This window comes from Dermacentor andersoni, chromosome 8, assembly GCF_023375885.2.
Source record: "Dermacentor andersoni chromosome 8, qqDerAnde1_hic_scaffold, whole genome shotgun sequence".
NCBI classification, from domain to species: domain Eukaryota; kingdom Metazoa; phylum Arthropoda; class Arachnida; order Ixodida; family Ixodidae; genus Dermacentor; species Dermacentor andersoni.
The window spans coordinates 96218454-96236526 of record NC_092821.1 but is presented as its reverse complement, the minus strand read 5'-3'; the positions used below and the strand labels follow the sequence as shown (position 1 = coordinate 96236526).

The following is an 18073-nucleotide window of genomic DNA, read 5'->3' as shown; positions in this document are numbered from 1 at the left end:
CCTTCTACGTCAGCAGGTGTTTCGGTGCCGACCGAAATAACAATGCGGGAGCGAGGCGGGATGCTCACTCGATCTTCGAGCAGACTCAAGGCGCGGTGACTAGGAAGGCTCTCCGGCGGTATCGCTTGATCTTCCGAAAGCGTAATTGACTTCGACTTCAGGTCGATGATTGCGCCGTGTTGGTTGAGGAAGTCCATGCCGAGAATGACGTCTCGGGAACACTGTTGGAGGATAACTAAGGTGGCAGGGTAAGTCCGTTCGTAAATGGTAATTCTTGCCGTGCACATTCCAATCGGCGTTATGAGGTGCCCTCCAGCGGTCCGAATTTGAGGGCCTTCCCATGTAGTCTTAACTTTCTTCAGCTGGGCGGACTCATGACGGAGTAATCAACCCCTGTGTCCACTAAGGCGGTAACTGCGTGGCCGTCGAGAAGCACGTCGAGGTCGGTGGTTCTTTGTCTGGCATTGCAGTTAGGTCTTGGCGTCGGATCACGGCTGTGTAGTGTTGAACTGAATTTGGAATGTCGCGTCATCAAGTCGCGTTTCGACGGTGTAGTCTTGGCTTCCTGACTTCTTCGGGACAGCGGCGTGTCGTTATTATGTCGTGGAGATGGTCTGTTCGTCGTCTTCATCAGCGGCGGAGGATCTTCGTCAGTTCGACGAACAGCAACCGCACCTGCATCGGTTGCTGCTTTTAGTTTTCCGGATATGAGCTCGCAGAGTGGCCCCGGACTGGGCCGGTGTATGGTCGGTGCTGCGGTGACAGGTAGCGGCCTGGTGACGGCGAAGGGGACGGTAGTCGAGGGCTCCAATGAGTGGCGGCGAGGTAGTCGGCGATATCGCGAGGTCGTTCGCCAATCTCTAGTCGCGGCGCGTTAACGGCGAACGCTCGGTGTCCCATCACCCAGTATGGGCCTCGGCGGTAGATGTGCTCGGCTCCTCCGCAGTGATAGCAAAGCGGAGGGTGGTCACGGGCGCGCCAAACGTCAGTATTCCTTGGAACGCCGCGTGAGGTAACGGTTTGGCGTGCTGGCGGCGGGGGTGGTGGTGGACGACGGAACTGTGTCGTCACTGGGCCCTGCCGTGCGCGCGTAGAGGGAACGTGACGGCGGGCTACAGCGTCGTATGTCATCGCTTGCGGCTGAGGCTGCGGTGATTCAGGGGCTATTCCGAGTTGTTGGAGCTCCTCACGTACGGCGTCGGCAATCGAAGTCACTTGACGCTGTGATGATGGGAACAGCTTCTGTAGCTCCTCCCGCACGACCGCTCGGATAGTCTCGCGCAGGTCGTCGGTGGCGAGTGACTGAACTGCGGCGTGATTTGTCGAGTTCATGCGGCGGTCAAATTGCCGGTTGCGCATCTCGAGTGTTTTCTCGATGCTGGTAGCCTCACGAAGAAACTCGTCGACGGTCTTCGACGGGCTTTGTGCCATTCCGGCAAAAAGTTCCTCCTTCACACCACGCATGAGTAGGCGCACTTTCTTCTCTCCGGGCATTTCAGGATCTGCGTGGCGGAATAGACGGCTCATTTCCTCTGTGAAGATCGTGGTTGTCTCATTAGGTAGGTGCACCCGGGTTTCTAATAGCGCTTGGGCTCGTTCTCGGCGTACGACGCTTGCGAATGTCTCCAGGAAGCCGCTTCGGAAAAGGTCCCAGGTCGTTAAGGTGGCTTCCCGGTTCTCGAATCACGTCCTGGCAGCGTCTTCCAATGCGAAGAAGACATGTCGCTGTTTGTCGTCACTGTTCCAGCTGTTAAATACAGCGACCCTCTCAAACGTCTCAAGCCAGGTTTCCGGGTCCTCGAATGTTGAACCGCGGAACGTCGGAGGCTCCCTGGGCTGCTGCAGCACGATGGGGGACGCTGGGGCTGCCATTGGAGTTTCCTTGGCCGCAATCTTCTTGTTCTTCTCAGGTAGAAGTCCGCGCTCCGGGGGCAGCTGTTGAAGACGTCGGCTTGATCGATGGTCGGGGACTACGTTGGTCGTCTCTTTGCGGTCCGAACTTGCATCACGGCTTGTCGGGGGCGTCCGGTACATGAACGAAAAGCACCTCCACCAGATGACACGTGGTGGTCACGTTGAAGAACACAGTAGCAATACTGTGAAAGACAAAACTAGCTTTTACTGGGCGAACCTGTGCCCAAAAAACATGCTACACTTATAGCACAACGATAGTGGCGAACACGGTCGGCGATCGTCGAAAATATGATCAGCGGGTCAAGCGCGTCCGCTTTTATACATCAGTCGTCGAATGATACAGCGTAATCGCTGTGACCCACGTGCCTTCTACAAAGTTCTACACTATTCGCGTCGCGCACACATGCGATCAGATTACACAAGGTTCGGTCACAGAGAGCGGATGGAAGCATCGATAACATTCCAGAAACTTCCGATACATGCAGGCACGTCCTGCGTTGTACGATAACATTTGTTAGGCGGTGAAACGTGTCACCCGATAAAGACAAACAAGTACACGTGTCAATATGCCACTCATGACTGCCCAATCTTTTTGCTAACCTTGATGGTTGGAGTTATTGACGAAGCGCACAGAGAAATGTAGAATAAATATTGAATAGAATTGAATATTCTAGAAGAAATTTGTTGCACACAATTTATTCTACACATACTGACAGGGCTCATGTGACAGGCCTATGAAGGCGTTGCTCACCGACCTGTGTATTCTTAGAGGCTTTTGAAAATGTTATAGCTGCTTTCTTTTCCGTGGTACGCAGATGTCACATCATGAAGTTTTTAAAATGTACTCTAGCTAGTTTTGACTTTTCTGAACAACGCAGCTATCGGGTAGTGTCGAAATGAATGAGACATTTTCCGATGGACGTCAGCATGACGCCAAGCTTCAATAGTAACTTTCTCTTATCTCGTTCCTTTTATTTCCTTTAACACTTCTTCACACTAACCGAGGACAGGCTGCTAAATAATTCTTAGCCGTCATCCACAAAGATGGCCCTAGTCATGGCCACCTCTTCTTCAATGGATCTCTTTTCCGGGTATACGCAATTAGAGGAACCACAAGGACATGTATCTTCGTGTTCTATTATAGGTTCGGGGATCGTAGCCATTCTGGAATGATCTGCCCTGTTTTCCAGGCTACAGTGCACATTTGCAGAACCGTTAAAAGTGGCCAGTTCAGGCCCAAGGGCTCCAGGCCGGGCGCGAACCATTGCCAATTTTGCTTATGCCGTGAAAGTTATGTGCCGTCAAGGGAGTTCTTTACGGTAATAATACCCTAATAATAGTTTTAATTGGTTCATTGTTACAGGAGATCTGAAGAGCTTCACTGACAACTAAACATTTACCCTTAGGCTCGGACAAGGGTCCGCAAGGAATATTCCTTCCCTGCCTACTCCCCACAAGAGCCGTGGGACCACGTTCCACTTAAGTCATGGGCGCCACACAGTTTTCTAGAGCCCAGCTCTTTGGCGCCCATTACCCCGTTTTGCTTCGCCGTCAGCCTCGCCTTTGGGCCTCGTAGTAACCAAGGTCATCATCCATGTGCTACTCCAGCTGCGTGAACTCCTGTGGTCATCTCGCGCGCGAGGCGAGTCTTGCACTGCCATTGTCCTCGAAAGCCGGATCACGTGTTCCCGCCTATCCTCTCACCACCTTCATCTGCGCAGCGCCGTGTCGGTGACTCTCACCGCTACCGTCCTCTCCGCCCTCACTGTCCCTCGTCCTGCTGTCGTGGCACTGCCGCGCTGCCGGCGGCGGGCACACCTTGCCGACTGTCGCGTGTGACACGGCTCTCTGTTCCTCCGTCGCCGCGTCACGTGGATGTACGCCTCTCAGCCGTGTCTCTCGTTTCCCCGTTTGCGCGGCGCGTTCATCAGTGACATTCCTCTGGCAGTGCATGCGCTTGGCTGTCCTTCTAACGCCTCCACTCTTGCCCTATACCTTCCTTTACATGGCGCAGTGCTGTTGCTGTGACTCGAAAGACAGTTTGTAGCATTTCATTCCCTTACTTCTACTTCCCACACCAACCTTGTGCGGACACATTGAGGCCTATATCTGAGTGAATGAGTGTGTGACCTCTGCTCAATATCCCTGTTCGCCACCGGTTTCCTCATGCCACCTCAAAAGAGACATTAAATAATAATTGCTAATCTCCCCTCCCTGCTCTCTGTTGCGGTGCCCCACTATAATATGGCGCGGTGTCGCGTCGCCCGAGTGCCGGCTCGATAGCGGCGGATCACGGTGTGTGCTGCCCAATCCGAAACGCAGAAGCGCCTCCGTTCAGCTCTTGCTGTTCTGCATGCGGTTGTCAGTTGTTGAAATAAGGCAGTAGCTGCGTTTAAAGATCACAATACCAAGAAGCGTAATTGGCGGCCAATTTTTTCCCCTTCGTAATCGCCCAACGCATGTTTTTCTTTGTAATCACTTTCGTAATAGCCCAACGCATGTCATGGTGCGTTAGGCAATGGAAAAGTTCCCGAGGTACCACGACGTACCTGGAGACCTTTCAGGCAGTGCTCTTTACATGGAGGCACATGTGAATGTAACCTCAAATCAGTGGCTTGAAGCCTCCTTCTTGAAATATAAGCTATTTCCGTTGTTCTGCAGCCGTTTAGTACTTTGCGTACATGAATGCCGCCGAATTATGTACGTACCACGCTTCTACGTGTAGAATGTTGCAAAATGGGTAGAGACTCCCTAGCATTAATTATTTTTTGGATAGTCCACACCCACTGTATAGTGAATTAGCAAGCAAACAGGCAGGAATAAGTCGCTAGTAATTTTTTTCGTTCAACAGCAAACGCATGCCTTTTGTCCGATTAACACACGTCCACATCACTTTAGTCGGAAGAAAACTGCTCAGAATAAACTGTTCAGATCGGCTACTCTGTAGCGGTGCTTTTTAGTGTGAGTTTCATGACACTGGTCTTATCAATAACAATTTACATTAGCGCAGACCAATGTACTTGTCTTGACAGTGCCCACTGAGCGTGAACGACATCATGGATTCCGTCCGTCTTTTCATTGTGACCGCAACTGTCCTTACAGGAGTGAAACGCGGTGCCTAGAGTTACTTCTTCAATCATGGAACATATCTGTAGTCAGTAAGATTTCAGGCTCTGGCTGAGAGATTCTTGCACTAAGATATAGCCACATTAAAGTATAGAGAAAATGTCATTCGAAGACAGCGATCTTTTATCTTCAGGCTACTTTTGAGGCTGCGCTCACGCACATGTGATGTGATAGATCATGTTTGCTTTGCGAAAGTTAACCCACTGGAGCGACGTATTTTCGCAGCCTCTGTGACTGACAACATTAAGGTCTCTGAAACATGAGAAGACATCCCGGTGCGACGAACTCTGTTAGCTGTTGAATGTCATCTGCGCGTGAACTTATAGTTTTCTATAACTTCATGTGTTACTGGAATCTATGACGACAATCCAAAATGTATGTTGATTGGTTACAAACGATTTGAAGAGAGCTTATTTTCGAGCACACCGCTCCAATGACGTATGAATAGAATAGTCCTGCAGGCGCACTCTTGCTGCTGGTGCGTCTATGCTGAGGACCCAAGAAGGATTCAATACTCCTTATCGCAAAGCCTGAGAAAACCCCGAGCCATTCTTAGAGCATTGTGGGAAGTTTACAGGAGAGAGGGAACCAAGCATGAATCTATCACGGTTTCTTTCTCTGGCATTCCTAACAGGTGTGTTCTTTCACGGCTTTGTTTTCCACGCGGGATGATGTTGCAGATTTCTCTCTAGCAGTGCGCATTTTGTCGATGGTAACCGAAGCAGTGATATTGAAAAGAGGCAATGCAAAAATTAGTGTCTTCATTTGAGAGAAATTTACAACACAAAATTATAGAAAAATTCGTGGAACTAAAGAAAGAAGAATTACCGTATTTGAAGCCTTTCTGTCTTCCACAGACGCGTAATGGAATTTAGCTGTTTAGAAACGACCTTTCTGTATTATAATAATTCATCAGTGCTGCTTACCTGTTCTATATATATATGTATAACAGTGGGTTTCATCGGCACCGGCGACAAGTTAGCTTTTCGTCCACTTTCGCTTCTCTTTCTTGGATTACCTTTTACCATTCAATTTGAACTACATCTAAGTACCCCTACCCTTTTTCTTTCGGTTCTTCGCCTTGGCGTTACCGGAACATTGTGAACTTGAATATACGCGCCTCCTCCTCATATCATACTCATCATTCATCAGCCCGTTTCCCCACACCCTTTTTGCACAGTGTAGAGTAGAGGGTTAGAGCGAATTAAGGTTCAGGCCAACCTCTCTTACTTTCTGCGCAGAAAAATGCTCTCTATTATGCCTGTTATAATATGGTCATGATCCCCAAATATTTAGCCATCAGTTTTCGTTCTTCTCATTAATTTATAGCGAATGCAGCAAGCTTGATGCAATTAGGTAACATGCAAAGGTCTAGTAGCCACGTGTCCTGTCTCATAAGTTCACCTGTTATTTGACGGCATCATGCAAAAAATCGTGTTTCACATCCGCCCGCTATGACTCTAAGCGGCGCTGACTAACACTTCCCGGGCTAGACCTAGCACATATAAATACCCAAGTTAGGGAACGAATTATTGGGCGTCGCTGTTGCACGATTGGTAGTGCTACAGCAATCGATATGTATGTATGTATGTATGTATGTATGTATGTATGTATGTATGTATGTATGTATGTATGTATGTATGTATGTATGTATGTATGTATGTATGTATGTATGTATGTATGTATGTATGTATGTATGTATGTATGCATGCATGTATGTATGTATGTATGTATGTATATATGTATGTATATATGTATGTATGTATGTATGTACGCACGTATGTACGCACGTATGTATGTATGTATGTATGTATGTATGTATGTATGTATGTATGTATGTATGTATCAAAATCATCCTCCTCCTCATCAGCCTGGTTACGCCCACTGCAGGGCAAAGGCCTCTCCCATATTTCTCCAACTACTCCGGATGTATGTATGTATGGTTTTATGCAAAGTGAGAGTCAGCCAGGATCCGGTAGTTGAACAGGCACGGTAGGTTGAGGACGCACGTACGGAGACAACGATGCTTCATTTCCTACGCTTCGGCTGGGGTGCGACCTTCGTCAGGGAATACTGAAACGGAAAGGCATCGTGCTGAAATACGTATACATATATACATACGTATATATATATATATATATATATATATATATATATATATATATGACATATGGGGCCCGTCTGTGCGCTTATCCACTGCCAATACACAATGTTGCTGTAAGGAGGTTGTACTTGTGATGAATCAACAGTACATGTCAAACGAGAACAAAATATTGTGTGATGGGATGGTTGTAATTGGTTCGTAATGTCACGCGTGTGTCCATTGCAAGGTAAGTCTGATTGCTCCTTATTGTAAACATTACCCGCCGTGGTTGCTCAGTGGCTATGGTGTTAGGCTGCAGAGCACGAGGTCGCGGGATCTAATCCCCGCCACGGCGGCCGCATTTCGATGGGGGCAAAATGCGAAAATACCGGTTTGCTTATATTCAGGTGCACGTTAAAGAACCCCAGGCGGTCGAAATTTCCGGAGTCCTCCACTATGGCATGCCTCATAATCAGAAAGTGGTTTTGGCACGTAAAACCCCATAACTTGATTAATTTTATTGTAAGCATTGAAAAATGGCAAATTCGGAGCTATCAGTTTCCTGAACTCTTACGCGCATTTATATACCGGTATACCAATCAATATATTTTGTTAGAATTGGCGCAGCGGATCCATTACTGCTTAGAGGAGAGGATGTGGGGATGCGCGACTTTCACGCGTTCCCTGGTGTTGTTTTCCCCGCGTGGCTCCCGTCTCCTGTATTCCGGCTTCGCCGCGTGGCATCGCAGTGGCGGTCGGTCTGGTTCCAGAGTAGTACGAGAGATGGCACGAGTGTTGAACTGCTAACACAACCCAACGGCGGGGTTACTTGGGCATAAAAGGGAGAAGGCTCTTCCTCTTTGGCTCGGGGGATCGCCTAGCAGCGCGGACGTTGCCCGTGTGGGCTGATTCATGCTTCTGCAAGACAGCCTCGCGAGGCATTATCGTTCGCATGACCGTATACCCGAACGACCAGCCGTTTGTGTCGAGCATACAGTTGGATATACAGTCGCGGTGAGTCAGACTACCTAGATTAGTCGCGCGACCATCGGCATGTTCTGTGCATAGCATTTCGGCTAGCCTGCATTAGTGTATGAAGGTGCAATAAATGCCTTTGGGATTGTTTGTGCTACTCTGTTGTCGATGCTTTGATCCAAGACTACAAGTGAGGCCCCCACAACGGCTGTATGTTTGGTGACTTGTGCTATGTTAGCCGATATTTCATTTTAGGATTCAGCTCATCCTACGAACCGCATAACTTTATGCAGTGTATTGATGTCCCCCAAAAGTTAGTACACTTGTTTCACATCTTCCTGCAGATTGCACACCTGAATGCTAAAAAAAATTTGATGGCGCAACCAGTACAATCGGATAAATGACGCTACAAAATGTAATTGTGGCCGAAGACTTAGTTATTTAGACGTAATGGACTGTTCATTACTATTGTTTGGAAGGTACATTGGTGGCTCGGCCTCCTTTATGTCAGGATACCCATTAACGCAGAAAGCCAAATACGTTATGGTTTCTAAGCTATACGAAATAATAGTGGGAACCTTAAACTGGGACATTCATTTGTTGGCTTCCATGACTAATCTTACTATGTACGTGAAACTCAGATGATGGCGGGTCATCTTTGTATCGTTCAAAAGCCTTATTTTCACAGTGTGCTGCACCGTTTAGCTGCCGCAGTTACTACCAACGCCTTGCTTGATTCATGTTTACGAAAGCAAACGCCTGCCAAGGTTCAAGAAACTGGGGGCGCGAAAGTAACAGTACACCGAAATAGATTTATCGGCATATCCATTTACATTTCATTTATTGTCCTTGGTAGCTTGATCTGACGAGCTATTTCTTTTCTGCAGGCTTTGCTGTTCAAGTGGGAATGTCTGACGGTAAGTGACAACAAACCTGTACCGATGGAATTAGGCTATGATTTTGGGAATGCATTAAAACCATGTTGTTAACGCACAGAGTACGCCACAATACATATGAATTCATGGGCTGCAAGGATAACTTTTAGTTTTCCTATTTCAATGAGCATGTAGTGCGTAATTTGCTAACAAGCTTCTGCAAAAAAAAAAAATTCATTCATTCAAGAATAAACTTAGACTTGAGAGATGCAAATTATCCGCGATATCATCGATGATCACAAGCCAAATGGGCCAAATTTTTTCAAGGTTATCTGCCTATACTTATTCTCTGACACGGCCATGTCGCTCAAGTGGTGATCTCCATACGTGATGCATTTAATTTTTTGAACTCTAAAAGGTAGTAAGATGTTATAGCAATCAAGATAATCAAATTATGACAGGGCACCTGAAATGTAGGCAGTAGTAGTATAAATTTTAGTTCTCTTAAGAATTTCTGGCAGTGGGTGGTTTACTGAGTCCAGGAGCAGCTTGCAGGAATATTTAATCGCGAAAAGAATAACGAATTTATGAATGCGTACATGTGCGGGCTAGGCGTTGTCTATGGAACATTTAACGCGTTCTTAAATTCGTTATTATTTTCGTTATTAAATGTTCGTGCAAGCCACCCCGGGTTCTACTGGTCTCTGCGGCTCGCTGGGCTTAATCTTCGCTAGCAAGCAAACCACCCACTGCATGTTGCTTGGCACTTGTGTCGCAATGGGGAGAATTGGTATTTCTAGGCTGTAGTTTGCACATCCACGTTACGTGGGAAAGAGTTGGCCACTGCCTGCAGCAAGGACAACCACGTCCTTACAGTCCAGGGTGTATCTTACTATGTTTTTGAAGGTGTGGATATGTGTTTGTATGCGGCGCCAGACCCTGGACTGTTTGCCCGTAAGGTCGGAGTGTGGGCGGCGGAATTTTTTCTCTCTTCTTTCGTTTTTAAGGATACCGTGTGGGTGGACAGCGGGTTCCTCGAAATGTCCGGTCGTTGCTGGATTGCCTATTGCTCCAGTATTTTGGTACACCCTCTCGTTTTCGGCGAGCGCGCTGGGCACGACATTATCACGTGGCGACATTATAGGGTGGTGCCTAGCAATCGGTGGATTTTGTGCGAGACTGTACCAGTCGCGTGCGAACGGAATGCTGCGTGGGAGTCCGTCTTGACAAATGCAGATCGCTGTTTTGCCACAGCATCTTGAAGGACCAGCACTCTGGTTGCGGCATCCGCCGTACAGGCCGAATGGGTCCTAATACAGGCTGTTCTCGCTGTGGATTCATTAAGAGCTACCATTGTGAATTGGTCTGTTTTCATCTAGCACGCGTCCGCGTGGCATATATCTAAACTGTATTCGTACCTCTTTTGTAAAACCTTTGATGGCGCTTTTCTTCTGCTTCCTTGGCGTTCTCTGCTCATCTTCTTTGGGATTACTGAGACCTGCTGTGTGTCTGTTTAGCAAAACTCTTTCTTTCCAGCCGTGCTGTGCTCCCAGGGGGTATTCCAGCCTTTGCAGGGGCGCCTTTCCTTGTGCTATTACATTCAGACGTTCTCTCCGTGCTACAACTACCGCCATCGCGTGTTCTTCTTATGTATTGTAAACGCCAAGAGCTTCCAGTCTATCGGTGCTCTTGCTTCTTGATGCCTCCAGTGCAGCCTTATACGCAGCCCAGATGATGTATTTCTCTTTGGTCATTTAGGCTTTGTTTAGTCTTCCAGACGGAAGGCAAATATGTCACCGAACTTGTACCGAATGTTTGCACAAGTATGACCGTCTCCGCTTCTTTTAAATATCTTAGTTTTCGTACTTTGTGAATCATTCGTGCCCCATTCGTTGTTGTTTGCTTTAATGTGTCTAGCATGTGTGATACCGTGGCGTTTTCTTGTATCCACATGCTTGCTATCCTGAGTTTTGGTACCTCTGTAATGGGCAGCCTGTACAAGATTAGGCTAGAGTCCTGGCGCTCAGTTATCCTCGAGTATTGGGCTTTCACGCATAGATATTCCGATTTTTGCAATGCGCATTTCATGCCTCCCTCTCGAGAAAGGTGTTCTGCATTGTCAATCGCTTTCTGCAGTGTACCTTACTTTTCCTCGTATGACCCTCTGTGTGCAAATAGCGTGAGGTCATCTGCGTATATGGCGAGCCACATCTCTTGGTCCTCCTGGAGAGCTCCAGAGATTTCATGCATTCTTGTATTGAAGATGAATAGGGACACGATGCCACCTCGTAGGGTTGCTTTGTTAGTGCGTTGTGTACGGACCTCGTTGACCCTATTCCTACCCATGCCGTGTTTTTCTATGAGAACGAAGTTGCTTATTGTATCTTCGTTCATTTCCATTTTTCTCAAGTTCCTTTAGGATAGTACAATGGGAGAGGTGCTGAAAGTTCTTTTGAGGTCATGTGCTACGATTAAACTATCCTCGCCTCCGTTTAGTGGGTTCAGTGCTTTCTCCTGTAAGAGTAAGAAGACATATTGCGCTGAAATATGTGGTTGAAAGCCCGACATGGAATGTGGAAAGAGTCCCCAATAGCTGATATGCCTACTAAACCACATTTGGAGTATATTCTGGAAAACTTTCCTATGCAAAACCTGAATGATATAGGTCCTAGATTTTGGATGTTTTGGGAGTATTCCTTGTTTTCTATGAAGAATATGTTAGCTTCCTGCCATTCCTGTGGCACTGTACTAGGGTTCCAAATACGTTGTTAGAAAAGTGCGTTAGACGAGCTCATGTATCGTAATTATATATGTATCGTAATTTGTATATATATATATATATATATATATATATATATATATATATATATATATATATATATATATATATATATATATATATATATATATATATTTATATAGCCTGCTCAGCAGCCCTATGGAATGCCTGTCCTGTATTCCGATAAGAGTATTCTTGACGTGTTCTATGAGTTCTATGAGGGTTGTGTTCACTGGCATTTTGGTGTTTGTGAGGTTGATCGGGTTTCTCAAGAGAGCGCAGTTTTTTTTTTTTTTTTGTAGTGGACGGTGCGTTGTAACTTGTCACGAACTTGAAGGCAATTCTGGGAAAATTTTCTTTAGCGTTTCTTGCAGAACACGCTCAATTTTAAGTTACTTGTGAAATAGGGCACCGGATCTTGGTCCGAAATTTAACGAAATGATAAAAGACACTGTCATAGATGTTTTATTTTGTGCGGGCTGCCTGTGAGCATCATATTCATGATCACGGTGCATATAGTTATTAATGGATTACTCAATTCATTGCTTAGTTGTACACGTTTCGCAAATCAATCACGGTGACCTGCTTGAGTTCAGGCAGAATATGCACAAATTCAATTTTATTTACCATAAGGTCATGGTCTATCTAAGGAAATATAACACCTATGTATATGTTTCCTCACGAGATAGCGGAATAGTGGCACTTTTACATAAGTTTTCCCTGAACATACTTTGGAGAAAGTGAGAAAATATTTATTCCTGCTCATTTTTCCCGAGACGTTTTGTCCCCCGCGCTGTGGCATTAACTCTACTGTGCTTCTTTTGAATTAGGGGCCCCGCAGAGTGGTTTTTCTGAGGGTGAGTGATATTTAAACTTTATCCTGTCTTATTCAGGTCTCCGTAGAATTTCAAGAGAGGTAGTTTTTCACCAGGAAACATCAATGCAATCATGTGCAGTAATAATTGCTTATCTCATTGCCTACAACCGAAGAATCGTTACACATGTACTAAGATAACCGCCTGCTTTGCTACCGGCAGAAGATAACGCTAGAAAGTCAACATTGTAACTTAATAAATGAAAACCAAAATTTAGGTGGGACAGGATACCCCTAAAGGTAACAAGAAAGTGCAATGATCATGAGTTACACAGGCAAAAGGTGACGCTTGTTGGCGATGTCGATGTGAGTAACGGTAATCATATTTCATGAATAAGAATAAGGTTCACGTTAAGGAATAAAACACTGACCATGAATCAATATTTCAAGGATTGTTTATTGTTCCTCGTAATTGTTTTTAGACACACCAAACCATACATCCCCTTAAGAAAATGCATGGGCAATAACTGATACCACTATACTTGGAATATAATGATCTGCGCTGAATAAGGGTGTTTAGCTATAATTGTAGGAGGAATGAGGCAGGGGGACGCAGGAGGCAATAGCAATTGAAGATCATTTTCTTAAACCACTAATACGATCACGCATGGGCAACACAAGGTGAGCCTAAAGAAACAAATTTAAAACTCGCAGTAACCTGACATATCAAGTCAATCAACGCCAAGGTAATGTATCAAACAACTCCGTTAACAGCTTCATAAAGAAAGCGCTTGTTCAGTGCAAACTGCGTGATGCAAGTTCCGATGTCATTCTAAATTTTCTTCAGGAGCCGATTATATTACCTATGAACGTGTTTTCCTAAAGGGGTCTTGATCTTTGCAGCTCCAAAGAGCGCCGCGTGCATGGCTTTTGCGTCACGCGAGATAACGAGCTTTAAAATAAGGTTTAGTGCTCGCTATTAGAGTCATGTGTTTGCAGCGGTTCGAGAAGCGAGGACGGAAGCTTTAAAAAAATGGAACCTCAAGCAGAGCAAAACAAATCCTCTTTGGATACGTGTTTCATCAATAGTAACAAGTCTGAGTACTGATGTACAGAGTTCATAATAAACTGGGGCATATTAAACCCCTGAATTCAATAGGCCGATCTAGCAACGAGACTGGCCTCTTTCTTGCAACGAGATGGATTTGCGTTATACTTGGCGGCTTTCAAGGTTCACTACGAATTTAAGAAATATAGATTTTTTGACTAACCGTTGCTTTAATGCGTAAGTGTTCTTAGGCGACTCACCCACGAAAGTGGTCCGTAGGTCTGTCCGTCCGTAACGCGTAACACGAGGTGCTCTACAAAGAAAAGCAGAACAGAGTGTAAAGGAAGAATGCGAAAGGAAAGCCATTGGGGTTGGTGTGTTTTCGAACCTACGACTCTACGCTCAGATGCCTAGTGTCTTTACCATTGGGCTAACAACCTCAGCTTGCATAGGGTAGATATATCTGGACGATATTGGGTTGTACTGGCAGTATGAACCAAATATCAAAAAAATATTTCTTATGAAAAATTTTTTGAAAGTTTTGGTGAAGCAAAAGCCATTTCTACGATCCCATGTAGAGCCAGCCACCTTAGTGCCTTGCGGTATAAGAAAAGTTCTAGGTTTTCTAAATTAATTAAAAAACACACCACATTCCCGATACGTTTCAGTGATCCCGGGACGCGCCTTCCTTTGAGGCATTCCTTCGCCGACAAAAATTCCACCCGTCTCTGAAGGGTCATGCACTTCGCATCGCGCAACATACAGAGCCGCAGCCAATGAGTTGATAAAGATGACAAGGAGTGATGAGGTGTTATATAAGTCTCATCACCTTTGATAATGGTTCGACGAGGATGGATAAGATGCTAAAGAGCGATAAGCGCTTATCTTGGATCAATTCTGATAGGCTTAACAAACACCTGTAAGAGTTGATAAGGGTCAAGTGAAGTTTCATAAAAGCTGATAAAAGTCGAATCATGAGGTTGATACTGAACGATAATGATCAATAAGGCTCACGTCGAGAATGATAACGTTGATAACCGACAAGCGTTGTAAAGGCACGCTCTATTTCGATGCGACTGATAACGACCGATAACGGAAGATAAGGATTTATACTAGTCAGATTAAATTTAATAAAACTGATAATGACTCCAGGTTGCGGAGAGACGAGCAAGTGGCGCAATGCTTACGAATATTTAGCCAAATCCTGTGGAGTTCCTGCATAATTTTTTACAAGAAATTAGTGAAAGCGAAAGTCTGCGACATCGTTCGTTGTGTTTGAGGGCTACCGGTTAACGAAGACGGGGCCGAATGTGGTACAAAGGTAGGACCGATGCTTCGATGAATGTCCCCATGTTTTTTGTTGCAATAGGTTTGCATCGAATTTGGATCAGAGCGCTATTTACTTCAGATAGCATTACTGGCGCTAATGCTAAACCATCTTTGTGTCGACGCAAGCGCTGTGGCGCTGATGATTTTTCTTTGGGCCAGAATACTTTTGGGACCCCTATTCTGAAACTCTCTAATAAATCAGAAGTTTATTTGGGGCCCCTATTATAAAAGTGTCTATTAAACACAGGTATATTTGGAGTCCCTGTTATAAAACCATCTATTAAACACAAGTTTTTAGGACCCTTATTACAAAACTCATTAAACAGATGTTTCTCAGTAGTTCCTCTTATAAAGCTCTCTATTAAACAGATGTTTCTTTAGCGCCCCTAGTTTAAAGGTATCTTTTAACCAGACGTTTCCTTGGGGCCCCTACTATAAAACCCTCTATTAAACAAAAGCTTGGGGCCGTCATTAAACCACTTCATTTTAAACAGGCGTTTTATTGGGGTGCCTGTTATAGGACTCTCAGATTAAATATAAGTTTTTTTGGCCCCCTATTATAAAACTGTGTATTAAATAGTTCATTTTGTGCGCCTGTTACGAAACTTTCTAGTAAACAGAAGTTTCTTAGGAGTTTCTGTTATAAAACTATCTATTGGAGAGAAGTTACTTTGGGGCCCCTGTTAGAATGCTCTGTATTGAACAGCTGTTTCTTTGGCAACTGTGTTATAAAGCTCTCTATTAAACATATGTTTCTTTGGGGCACGTGTCATAAAACTATCTATTGAATAGAAGTGTATTTGGAACCACTGTTATAAAACATTCTATTAAACAGAAGCTTGTTTGGGGCCCCTATTTTAAAACTCTCTTTTAACCAGAAGCTTCTTTGGGGTCCCTATTAAAAACTCTTTATTAAACAAAAGTTTCTGTGGGGCCCGCATTACAAAACTCTCTAGTAAACAGCAGTTCCTTTGGGGCCCCTGTAATAAAACTATCTGTTCAAGAGAAGTTTCTTGGGGTCTCTGTTATAAAACTATGTAATAAACAGAAGTTTCTTTGGGACCCCGGTTAGAAAGCTCTGTATTGAACTGATCTTTCTTTGACACCCCTGTTATAAAGCTCTTTATTAAACAGATGTTTCTTTGGGGCGCGTGTTACAAAACTATCTATTAAATAGAAGTGTATTTGGGGCCACTGTTATAAAACGTTCTATTAAACAGAAGTCTGTCTGGGGTCCCTATTTTAAAACTTTCTTGTAACCCGAAGCTTTTTTGGGGCCCCTAATAAAAAATTCTGTATTAAACAAAAGTTTCTTTGGGGCCCCTATTAAAAAATCTGTAGTTCACAGAAGTTTCTTTGGGGCCCTATTATAAAACTGTCTATTCAAGAGAAGTTTCTTTGGGGCCCCTGTTATAAAGCCATCTATTAAATTGAAGCTTATATGGTGCCCCTATTTTAAGCCTACTGTAGAGTAGGCAATATTGGTGACTGCTCGGACAAACCAAGCTGCAACCCGAAATTTATTTACAACTTTATTCTTAAGCATTTGGATTTTCAAACTGGACTGTCAAGTAGTAGAGCTAAACATATATACGCATACGTACATATTATGCAACTCACTGGAGTCTGCTCCGGACCACCGTCAGTGGCACTTCGCTCTTCGAAGTCGCAGCATGTGTGTCTAGCGAGCTCTTGAGCAACACTTTACAGTGGGGTGAACGGGCTTTATATCATGTATCCAGGACATCTATGAGATACGACGTAATACTAACGCGTTTTTATGAATTTGCTGAAAAATTCCCATTGAAACTTTATTCGTAATTATGAGACAATTGGGTACGTTGCAACGATCATGACACTATTCTGCGTTTCTTATTGTAGCTAATAGCAAAGCGCTCAATACGGTCATGCGCACAAGAGAACTAGGTTCTGAGCGTAAATCTGACTGACTTTTAATTGATATGGTTACCTCTGAGCTCCCTGCACTGAAAGTTACTGCCAGGAATGTGTGACGTCAGGAAATTCGGGGTCAGCGGTCTGTCCTCTCTACGAAAAACCAGTCAACACCATGTCAGATGTATTACCCCGCCTGCTCGAGCACCCAGTGGGGAAGCAAAATAATTTTGCTTCCATTTAATTTTGCGCGCACTGTCATCCCACATTGTACAAAGAGCAGAAACCGACTGCTGAGATGCACATGCAAAATAAAATGATGCATGGTGGTCATGAAGGGAGTTCATTTCTTGCAGTTGCTAACGAAGCAAGCAGTGCACAAATGCATGGCTTTTGATATAGCTTTCTATTCCTCTGAGCGAGCAGTTTCAGGGGTGGAAGCCTTTCCTCACCGAAGCTCAGGGTGCGAAACTGCTGTACGGCTTAACTGCAAGGCTCGAAATATTACAAAGTTGCTGCAGCACAAGTGCGCTCTAATGTTGCCAGCTTTTTACGGTGCGCTTGCGATTTAAGCTGCAATCCCGAATTCGAGGTCCTCATTAGAAAGTGTGCAAAGCAGTGGCCCACATAGTTGAAACATGAAGGTAACATTTAAAAGACAGCATATTTTTCAGTACCTTAAAGAAGGATAAAAGGTTGTGTCCACCCTGTCAAAACAGCATACAATTTGGGAATTTCTTGCTTTCATGGTATGAGGACTCGAATACATATTACACAATTCCTTTTTATGGCCACATTTTAAGTGAATTATAATCAAAGCTGCTCAAAACATTCTTTTACTCACCTGTAATCAGCAGAGCACAACCCTTTCTGTAAGAATGTCAATTCCATCTAATAGTTATCCGTCGTAAACAATGGTTTTGTTTATGCAGTAACCTAACAAGAACTCTTTTTCAACAATGCGCAATGTACTAATATTTCCCCCCTTTTTTAAGTACCACCGGGCTGCGGTGATCCGAGAATTGCTGCAGGTGAGTGTCCGTTTTCTTACTATTAAAGCAAATATACACTTTATAGCGCATTAGAAAAGAAGGACAAATGTCTACCTCTACTGGATTCTTTCTGTTATAAACACTCAAATTAAGATTCTTATGCTAGGATTACTGGAACTGGTGTTATTGGAACACCAATTAAGAACAACCAGTATATGTAACAACAGAAACCTCTACTGGTTCCA

General features: G+C 44.6%; 1 long non-coding RNA gene across 2 annotated transcripts; it reads left to right on the top strand.

The window, feature by feature from the left end:
* Nucleotides 1-5231: 5231 nt before the first annotated feature.
* On the top strand, nucleotides 5232-17869 carry LOC140212926 (uncharacterized). Of its 2 annotated transcripts, XR_011889909.1 has the most exons (4): nucleotides 5232-5674; nucleotides 8986-9015; nucleotides 12583-12609; nucleotides 17832-17858. It is a non-coding gene; the product is annotated as an uncharacterized lncRNA (long non-coding RNA). The 2 variants fall into 2 exon arrangements; XR_011889908.1 differs by lacking the exon at nucleotides 12583-12609 and having other exon boundaries at nucleotides 17832-17869.
* The last annotated feature ends 204 nt before the right edge of the window (nucleotides 17870-18073 follow it).